The sequence below is a fragment of the Ictidomys tridecemlineatus genome, chromosome 3 (assembly GCF_052094955.1).
Source record: "Ictidomys tridecemlineatus isolate mIctTri1 chromosome 3, mIctTri1.hap1, whole genome shotgun sequence".
NCBI classification, from domain to species: domain Eukaryota; kingdom Metazoa; phylum Chordata; class Mammalia; order Rodentia; family Sciuridae; genus Ictidomys; species Ictidomys tridecemlineatus.
In genome coordinates this window covers 3,459,797-3,469,800 of record NC_135479.1, presented here as the reverse complement: position 1 = coordinate 3,469,800, position 10,004 = coordinate 3,459,797, and the positions used below count along the sequence as shown (strand labels likewise).

The 10,004-nt window shown below is 56.1% G+C and overlaps 1 long non-coding RNA gene across 3 annotated transcripts; it reads right to left on the bottom strand.

The window, feature by feature from the left end:
- Window positions 1-210: 210 nt before the first annotated feature.
- Window positions 211-2,140, bottom strand: LOC144375945 (uncharacterized). 3 transcript variants are annotated; one of them, XR_013435850.1, is made up of 3 exons: window positions 1,975-2,140; window positions 1,088-1,243; window positions 211-978 (listed from the first exon to the last, which is right to left on the bottom strand). It is a non-coding gene; the product is annotated as an uncharacterized LOC144375945 (long non-coding RNA). The 3 variants fall into 3 exon arrangements; XR_013435848.1 differs by lacking the exon at window positions 1,088-1,243; XR_013435849.1 differs by lacking the exon at window positions 1,975-2,140 and having other exon boundaries at window positions 1,088-1,962.
- Window positions 2,141-10,004: the final 7,864 nt, after the last annotated feature.

Genomic DNA, 10,004 nt, shown 5'->3' with positions numbered 1-10,004 from the left:
AACTTTTTCTGTTTTAAGTAAATTCACTGAAGTTGCCCGTTGTCCTCAGCTGGCGAGACCCTCCTGCCTCTCCCGACTGGACGGCTGCTCACCCGGAGGAAACCCACCCAGTCCCAGTCCACTTCGGCAAGCCCACTGTCTGCCTGAGGAGCAGCTGCGGCCTAGTCCGATTGTTTGCTCCTGTGACTACCAGACCGGACAAGAGCAATGTCAGAGGAGGAAACGTTTATTCGGGGTCCTGTGGTTTCAGCGGTCTCAGCCTGTGGACAGCAGGCTCCATTCCTCGGGGCTGGAGGTGGGGCTGGACGACATGGTGGAAGAGTAGGGTGGAGGGAAGCTGCCCTCATGGTGATCAGGAAGCGAGAGAGAGGTCTCACTCACCAGACACCCCAGTGGCACGCGTCCAGGGTCCCTTCCTCCGGCCACAGCCCACCGCCTCCAGCCGCCACCCAGTTATTCCCTCGGGGGTAAGTCACCAACTGGGTCAAGGCTTCACAACCTGACCCTTCTCCTTGAACCTTCTCCATCGTCTCACACGTGAGCTTTGGGGGTCACCTCACCTCTAAACTGTAACTGGGGCCACGTAAAGCCGGGTTTCTTTGCTTGCCAGCAGTGGAACCACCTGAGAAGCTTCCAGAACTAACAGGGCCGGGGTCAGAGCCGGGGGTCAGGTTTCCCGAGCTCCCGCTGGGGTCTGAGTACCAGTGGGACGGGGCATTGCTGGTCCAGGGGTCAGTGCCTCTCCAGGGTGAGCTTTGCTGTCCTTGGCCTATTTAGGTGAGAAATCGCTGATAAAAGGAATTAGACATTTGGAAGGTTTAACTCAGAGACAAACGCTCCTCCGTGTGCCGCTGGATGCCCGCCAAGTGGCTTCCGAGGAACTCGGAATTCAGAACACCTCCATCCAAGCCCTTGCCGTGTGGGCTGGAGTCCTGGCCGAAGGACTCAGGAGGGTCCCCACAGACCAGGCCACTCGCCCTGAAAGAAAACCAGATGGTCAAGGAAAAAAGAGCTATTTTCAGGGTGGCCGCCCTAGGAGGACAGGCCTAAGGACAGATTTGGGGGGTCAACAATAGCCTGGAGTCACCTGGGGAAGGCAGAGCCATGGCCAGCTGCCTAGGTCGGTGAATCTGGCTCATCACTATCCGAGATGGCCGTGTGGGTCTGATCCTGGAAACGGCCGGTGCCCGGGTGGTTTTGACTTCTGGGGCAGGACATTTGTCTACCAGACCTGTGGCCTGGACTATGAGATAAACTGAGAATGGCTCAGAGAAGGACAGGTCAGAGAGACAAAGGGAGTCCGTCCCTTGGTGTTGGGGTCCTGCTGTAATTGGGCTTGTTCGTGGTGGCTGGTCGCTAAGGGAACAGCCTTGCTGTGGCCTCCAGTCCTAGCCCACGTGGGCTGATTCTGCTGCTGGAGGAAGGGCCACCCACTCCTGGCCTCCCCCTCCACGCCAGCTGTCCAGCCCACCGCCAGCTCCTGCACCCTTCCCATCTCGGGGCACAAACAGGCTTCAGATCAATGCTCCTTGCAGGCTTCACCCCACGTTACAGCTCAGCTCCCCCAGAGCTGGAAAGATCAAGTATTTCTTTCTTAAAAGCATAGACCCTGTGGCTGTGGCTCAGTGGCAGAGCACTTGCCCAGCATGTGTGAGGCACTGGGTTAAAAACATAGAGATGAGAATAAAAGAAAGCAAAGACCCTGTTTCAGTGTGGCGGTGCTGGGGACTGAAGCCAGGGCCTTGTGCATGCAGAGCAAACACCCTACCAACTGGGCTCTATCCCCAGCCCAAGGCCCTGTTTCTTGGGAATATTCTTTAAAGACCTACATTGTCATAGAATAATCTCATCTCAGGGACTTAATCCATAGTACCCCATAGTGCTGAGAATCAGTGCTCCATGGTATCCCAGTGGGAACCCTGGGTTTCCCAGCTCCCGTGAGTGGCTCCCTCCTGCCCCTGCCCTGCTACTGACCTTCAGGCCCATTTTCAGGGGGAATCCAAGTTTAATTCTGAATTTCAGGGAAGGGAGAGCAGGAGCTATGTGGCCTGGGGGCTGCCCGCCTCCTCCCAAGGCCTTCTTAGCTTTGTTTGCAAAACTAAATGTGCCTTGAATGTGATGAGCCAGGAAAAACGGATCTGAACAAGGTCTGGGAATGAAATTCCCTGCCTGTGGTTTGACTCATGAATGTCTGTCTCTAAATCTACCCCAAGGACATTCATTCCACTGGGACAGAGCCCCAACCTCATCTAGGGGGAGGGAAGATTGTCGGAGGCAGGCAGGAGGCCAGTGGGGCCGCACAGCCGGGGCTGCTGACCATGTCCCCTCACCACCGGATGCAATGGCACAATCCAGGTTCAGGGACTCCTTACCCAAGTCAGGATCCCACCCAGCCCGGCCTCCTTCTCCAAAGGCCTCGTTAGAAATGAGGGACCTGGGTCTCAAGGTTCTCCCTGTCTCTGGTCTTTCTTTGGTGATGGGGCAGACGAGTGCAGGCTGAGCCGCCAGCAGGACGGAGCGGTGCCTGGCGGGGGTTCAGGGTGAAGCTGGTGGGTGAACAGTTGGTTGCTAGCCGTGTGCTGAGTGGGGGCAGGGGAGGGGAGACAGAGGGTGGCCGTTTCCTGGGGACCTGTCAGCAAATAAGACCAATTCTCTTTTGAGCTCCGAGAGGGGACTTCCTGCGACCTGGAAACTGATGGGGTTGGTTTGGGACCTGATTTTTCCCGTTCACCAAATGCTTCCATTCAGTCCTCAAGGGTCACTTGGAGGGCAAAGTCTTTTTTTTTTTTTTTAATATTTATTATTTAGTTGTAGTTGAGCACAATACCTTTATTTTTAAATTTACTTTTATGTGGTGCTGAGGATGGAACCAGGGCCTCACGTGTGCTGGGTGAGCACTCTCCTGCCCAGCCCCAGCCCCAGGCCCAGCCCCGGCCCCAAAGTCTTACTTTGAGGTGCTCCCGTCTGGGTCTCCAGCCCTGCCTGGCCCCTGGGTGGGACCCACATTGTGTCTGCTCCCAGGAGAGTCGCAGGAGCGGTGGGAGCTGGAACGCTGCTGCGGAGGTACCGGCCGGTGCTCTAACAGAGCTAGCTCGGTTCTGGGCCCGGTAGGTTGTTACAGGTGTCTTTGGATGCGCAGGAGGACAGCAAGTATTTAGTACATGAAAAATATCTTTGAAAACCATCTGTTTTTTAAAAGTCACAGCCACGTGGTGTATGGTTCCATTTATAGGAAATGTCCCAACAGGTGTCCCACAGAGACAGAGAGCAGAGGGGTGGGAACTGCTGTGTCACAGGGTCCCCTGGGGCCACGGAAAGCTCTGGCCCTGAAAGGACAAGATATGGCTGCGACACCCACGAGAAGGGGGGAAAGAGTGGGTGGGTCTGCCCTCGTGTGCTCCGGCCCAGTCCTCTGAAGGAAGGGGAGCGGCCTTAGTGGAGGGTCTGCGGGACACTGACCCCGAGTCCTGGCGCTCCGGAGGCACAGTGGGGGCCTCGCCAAGCGGGCTGAAGCCTGACCCTGGCCCCGGGGCTCCACCCCCAGCCAGACCCCCAGCCCTCGGCGCCTCCTTAGCAGGTCAGTGTCCTTGTGCTTAAAACGGCTCGCAGGTGGCTGTCCCCAAGAAGGGGAAAGAGGCCAGATGTCCACTCTCCACTTCCGCTTGACATTGTGCCCGAGTTGCCACCGACCATTAAGAAAGAGAGGCCACAGCCCTCCAGGGGCTTTGACAATAACAAAGTGTCACTGGGGGTGTGAAAGAGGGGAGTGTCGTGTCCCTCTGGTGACCAGGAGCACAGAGTGGTGCCACCACCCTGGAGAAGAGCTGGCAGCCCCTGCAGACCCAGAGCTATCGCGGGAGCCCGCAAGGCCACTCTCAGGCGCACAGCCCAGATGCGTGGGGATAGACCCCAGGTTCAGAGACGCATTTTGCCCGGCCACCCCGAGTGGATGAACCCGCGTCGGTCCCGGGACGAGCCAGTAGATCAGAGGCGCTGCAGCCACACGAGGAAGAAGTTCACCCACAGATGAACACAGAGACACTCTGCTAAGCCAGTGCCAAACGTTGATGTCTGTGTGACTCCCTTTAGAGGGAAGATCCGGAATAGGCCACTCCATGAATCATGGCTTCTCAGGACTGTTGAGGCAGGGACTGAGTGGGAGCAAAGGCTTGGGGGCAGCAGGAATTTTTGAGGGATGAGAGAGATATTTTTTGTTGCTTGGCTGGTTGGTTGGTGCTGGGGATGGAACCCAAGGGCACTTTACCTTTGAGCTACATCCCCAGTCCTTTTTAAAAATCTGACTTTGAGTGAGGATCTCACTAAGTTGCTGGGGCTGGCCTCCAACATGCTACCCTCTTGCCTCAGCCTCCCAAGTAGTTGGATCACAGGTGTGCACCACAGCACCCAGTGAAATGTTTTAATATGATTATGGTGATGAGTTCGTGACTGTTCATATGCTCAAAACCATTGAGTATACACTTTCATTGGGTGACTTATGTGGTATGTGAACTCCAGCTCAATAAGACTGGTTATTGGGGCTGGGGTGTGGCTCAGTGGTGGGGTGCTTGCCTAGCAGGTGTGAGGCACTGGGTTCAATCCTCAGCATCACATAAAATAAAATAAAATAAAGGTCTCGTGTCCATCTACAAATAATAATAAAAAAAAAAGTGATCATTGAGGCACCCACATTGGAAAATAAACTGCTTTTATTCACAGATGACCTAATCTTGTCCCTAGAAAACGTTCAAGAATCCGCCAAAAGGCTCTAAGAACTATGGGTAAGTTTAGTCAATAAGTCAATATAAAAAATCAGTTACTTCTCTCTATATAACAATAAGCAGAGGGGATGTAAACTTAAAAATTCTGTCAATGCCAATGTTTCTTAAAAAGATGATAAAATATGTTGAGAGCCACAGCCGAAGGGGCCCCAGCAAATTTCCAGCTGCCAGCAAACTTCTAGCTGCCAACTGATTGGCTCCTCTGCGGTGATGCTCATTGGGCTGTTTCCCCGCCCTTTTGGACCACGGAGCTGCTCATTGGGGGACTTTTTGGCTCCGCCCACAGACCCAGCCAATGGGCCTCAAGAGCAGGAGGAGTTGGGGAGGTGGAGAGGCTGGTGGGAAGCCGTTGGTGGCAGTTGGGCTCTGAGGGGATTCCTGAAGAGCTGTGTGGTGGGGTGTGTGGTTCTAAAAATAAAGTTCGTTTCTTTTGACAAGTGGCTCCTGAATTGTGCCCAGCCAGACTGCGGCAAAAATATTTATGGACGTACGTAACCAAATATCTGCAAACCTCTGTGCTAGGGTCCCTCGACTTGGCAAGGTGGGCCCTTCCAGCAGGACGGTGCACCGTCCTGGGCACGGTGGGGGGCTTGGCGGCATCTTGGGCTCCGCCCACCAGCTCCCAGTAGCCCCCGCCCCCAGTTCCAGTTGACATCCAGGGATATCTTCAGACGGGGGCAAGATGGCCCTCCCTGGGAAGCACATTGTGGGACTACAGAACAGTGCCGAGAGGGAGGGAGACACGGGACAGGTGGGGTGCTGAGCTCGAGGGCTGGGGGGCGCCACGGTGTCCAGAGCTCAGCTCTCCCCAGATCTGGTGCGTCTGGGCCACCTCCCATCAGACATGCCGGGGAACCTGTGAGTGTGAGGCTGGTCTCATGTAGGTGCTCATCTGCTAAATGGTCCAGGGCGCTGGACTGGGAGCCGAGACCTGGGGGCCCTGCGCGGGCTCTCCACAGGGCATCTGTGCAGGGAGAGGCCTTCGGGGCTCCTGTCGGCCCCCCACCCGGCCTGGCCACAGAGCCGGGCACCCCCCCCACCCACACCTGCTCTCCAGGGTCCCCCTCAGCCTCCGCCTCCCGGCCCCACCCAGGGCCCTCAGGCGTGAGCGGGGAGAGGGAGGCTCTTCTACCTAACCCATTCTTCCTAGAAAATGGCTAAAACCGGAATTCCACCTTTAAGAGTTCACAGAAAAACCAAAGAAGTCCAAGTCGAAATGCTGCTTTCACGAGGCAGAAGTTGAAAGACGAGCGTGGGCTGGTCCTCCCTAGTCCCCTCCAGGACCAGCACCCTGGGGACGGGCTCACAGTCCCCTCTCACAGACAGCGCTGCTGAGGGCCGGGGGTGGGGGGTGCTGCCTGGGCCAGCCCTGGACAGGCGCGGCGACCTCAGCACCCCGTGCCCTTCCTTCCGGGTCCTGTCCCCGCCCAGGCTGTGGGCCCCCCCCCCGCCCCACAGAGCAGTGCCCTGTTCCTCTCCTACTTCCCCACTGTGGAGGGTGTGGTCAGGGTCCCTGTGGGGACAGAGCCGCTGCGTCACTGTGACTCACAGGCCTTCTGGTCACATCTGCTCTCAAGCAAATGAGAGGGGGACGCGCCCGCAGCGGTGGCAACAGCTGTGGCTGGCAGAAACCCTGAGCACAGGCTGCCCCCAGCCCCTCGGGGACTTCACAGGGACACCTGGCTGGCCTGCCTTTGGGTCACAGAGGTCGGCAGAGTTTCTGTCAAGGGCCAGAGGGTGTGTCAGACTGTGTGACCACCGTGGGACGCGGCACTGTGGTCAGCAGCGTCCACAGGCAGTGTGTCAACAAACAGGCCGTGTTCAGACAGGACTTCCCCTAGAGAAGCGGGCAGAGGCCAGATCCGGGGCTGCTTCCCTCGTCCTAATTAGAGACAGCGGCCATTCTCACCCATGCCTCCCCTCGGCTGCTCAGAATTTCTTTTCTAGAATCACCCTCCCTCCGCCAGCTGGTCCCACCAAGATGCAAATAGACCAGAGACTCTGCCGCCTCGAAAACAAGACAAAGCCACTCCCTCTAGAGGCCACCTCTGTCCGGCTGCCACCTTCCTCCTCCCTCCAGGTTGCTGACCCCACGAGGCACCTCCCCTGCCAGGGGCTCCCCATCCACCCCCACCTGCCCCAAGCCCCTCTGCCTGGGCAGCTGTGGAGCCAAGCCGGGGGCCATGGGGGCGGGCAGGGGTTCCCAGCACAAGGAGATGTGAGGAGGAAAACCTGCCCAGCGTCCACTGCCCTGCCCTGGGCCAGCTCCCCAGCCCGCGTCTAACCCCAGGCGCTCCTCTCTCCTGCCGGGTCTTCAGCCCCGGGGCCTAGGGACTTGAGACTCTCAGGAGATGCCAGGCTCATGCCTCCCAGTCCGTGGGTGTGCACAGCGGTGGCACCCTCCACCCCAGCCCCGTGGGGGGATGTGTCCTCATGAAGCAGGGAGCGCTCCAGCCTCAGCCCTCCCCACCTCAGCACCCCCTTTGGCCAGGACTCTGACAGAGCTGGGGCTGCAGGGACGCTCTGCTGGGCTCTGGGCCACCTCTCAACGAAGGAGACCCAGCAGCTGCCCACAGGTTTGTAAATGTGAACCATCTTTGTGTTCTGAAATGGACTGATGAAACACACAGTGGAAAGTTCAAAAAGGCGATTAAACAGCATTTCCTGATTTTAAGACCTAATCTGCTGCAGTGCAGGAGACTGTCATCAGGTGGGGGCTGGCGTCGTGGCTCAGTGGCAGAGGGCTCTTGCCTGGCCTGTGGGAGGCCCTGGCTTCAAGTCTCAGCACCGCGTATAAATAAATAGAGCAAAGGTCCACCAACAGCTAATATGTGTGTGTATATAGATGAGAGAGAGAGAGAGCGCGAGCGAGCGCTGAGCCCTTTCCGACTGCAAAGCCTAAGTTGGTTTGGGCCTTTTAGTTTAGGTGCTCTGAGGTACAGGCTGCACGAAGGAGCCTTTGCCCAGTTCGGGGAGAGGACACATGTGTACAGTGGCCACTTGCCGTGCCTGTGACCCCACTCCGCCAAGCCGTCAGTACTGGCACCTCCCCAACTCCCTCCTGCCCCTCTCAGTCCCCTCCCTCACCCACATCCCCTGACCACCACTGACCTGCTCTCTGTCCCTAAGTGTGGCCTTTTCCAGGATGACATGTGAGTGGACCTTGCAGCAGGCGGTCCTGGAGTCCACCTTCCTTCATTGACTGGTGCCGGGGAGCTCCGACCACGGCTGTGTCCAGCAGTAGCCCCTCCTCGTGCCTGAGCAGTGTTCTGCCCTTCACACCACAACTCACCCACCCAGTTGTCAGGTGACGGAGGCCAGGCGAGCGCTGTCCCGCGGAGCCCCACACCAGCCTTCCCCACACACTTGCCCAGGGTCCTGGGAGGGCCTGTCTTCGCTTCTAGGAGTAGGATTGCTGGGTCTGCAGAAGGGGCAGGTGTGACTTCAAAGAAACACTTTCTAAAGGGCTGTTCATTTCACGTTCCCAGGAACAGCCTCTCCGGGTACTACCCATCCTCCGGGCGTGGCGGGATCAGACCTGGTAGATGCAGCGTCTCCATGGGATCTGGTTTCCCTGGTGACCCACCCGGTGGGCCTTGTTTCCTGTGTGTATTCGCCACCTGCATCTCTCCTTGGTGAAGGGTCGGCTGGAGCCTTTTGTGCATCCAGAGTTAAGCTGTTTTCCTGCTGGTCCGTGTTGAGCGCTGTGTGCTCCACACCTCAGTTCTATCAGATGACTAATGGCCAAGCACTTGGCCCAGCCTGTGGCTTCACTTCTCATTCTTAATAGTTTCTTTCCAAGATCAAAAGTTTCTAATTTTGACCAGGTTCAATTTGTTAATTTTTCATATAGCGATTATCATTCAAAAATTTCTCTTAGTAAATTTTTGCAGCTTTTACATAACAAATCAGTACCTGGCATATATTTAAACACACTCACACACGCACAAACTCACAGGATCTCCTTCTGCAGTACAAAGATAACACTTCAACAGCGAATAAGAATATAACTGAATTTGAAGTAAAGTCTTCCTGTAGATTCTACTATTTTAAAAATAGATGTTGGGAATCAGCTACATGGTTCTGTTGATTTTGTTGCCAAATATAACATGACTGTTTCACCTACTAAAAACTCTCATATTTGCACATTTAATTTTCTAATGGCCCCTTAGTGGTGTTCTAACCAACTTGTTAATCATTCAAAAATGCAATGCCTTCCCTTGACTGACTCAGAGAGAGATGGATAGGAACAAGTTAGATTTCAGGGGAAAATGTACTATTGGTAGATGAGATTGAAAGTGAATAACATGGTTTAATTAACAGAACCAATGATGTGACTTCACTCATGTGGTCTTGTTGGGCTCAGTGAGCCCTGCGTGTGTGTGTGTGTGTGTGTGTGTGTGTGTGTGTGTGTGTGTGCGCACGCTCGCCTTACTGGGGATTGAACCCAGGGGTGCTCTACTACTGAGGTAAATCACTTTTTTTTTAGACAGGGCCTCACTATGTTGCTAAGGCTGGCCTTGTACTTGTGATCCTCCTGCCTCAGCCTCCAGAATTGTTGGGATTACAGGCCTGCACCATGCGCCCAGCAGGCTCAGCAAGTTCTGGTGAAACCGCATTGCTCGCCACTAGAGAGTTCTGTTCACTGAGATGCCTGATCGGGAGAGGTGGACGTGACCTCACAACCAGTCCATACAAGGAGCAAGTATCAGACCAGTCTGCCACCCAGAATGACATTCATCAGACGAGCAGGTGCTAGACTGTCCCTGTGGCCTGTGAGCCTGGTTGGCATTGCATTGTGGCTCCAACCTCTAGGTGCTCTGAAAGTGCACCTGAGCAGGTGCAGCAGGGTCTTGTCCCCTCTGGCCACTCATGCTGCCGGGAGTCCCCCAGGAGCCGTGGCTGTCAGGTGACCCCTTAGGTAACCCAGTTGCCAGGGAGCCTGCCCCTGGCGGAGCAGCTGTAGTGAGAAGGGCATCAGGTGAAGGACACTGGTCCAGCTAAGGTCATCTGAACGTGGGGACCAGCCTTGGTGCTGAAGACACCTGGCTCTGCGCGAGGAAGAGCGCCAGGCCCCCAGGACACTCAGGCGGGCAGCCCTCCCTGCAGGGCAGGAGGAAGTCACGGTCAGACAGGATTTCTCTGGACTGTAAGGCAGGGCACACTGGGTTTTCAGCTGGGCTGTTTGTGGCTGCCTTCTTGTGCCTGTTTCTTGAACTCGTGGGG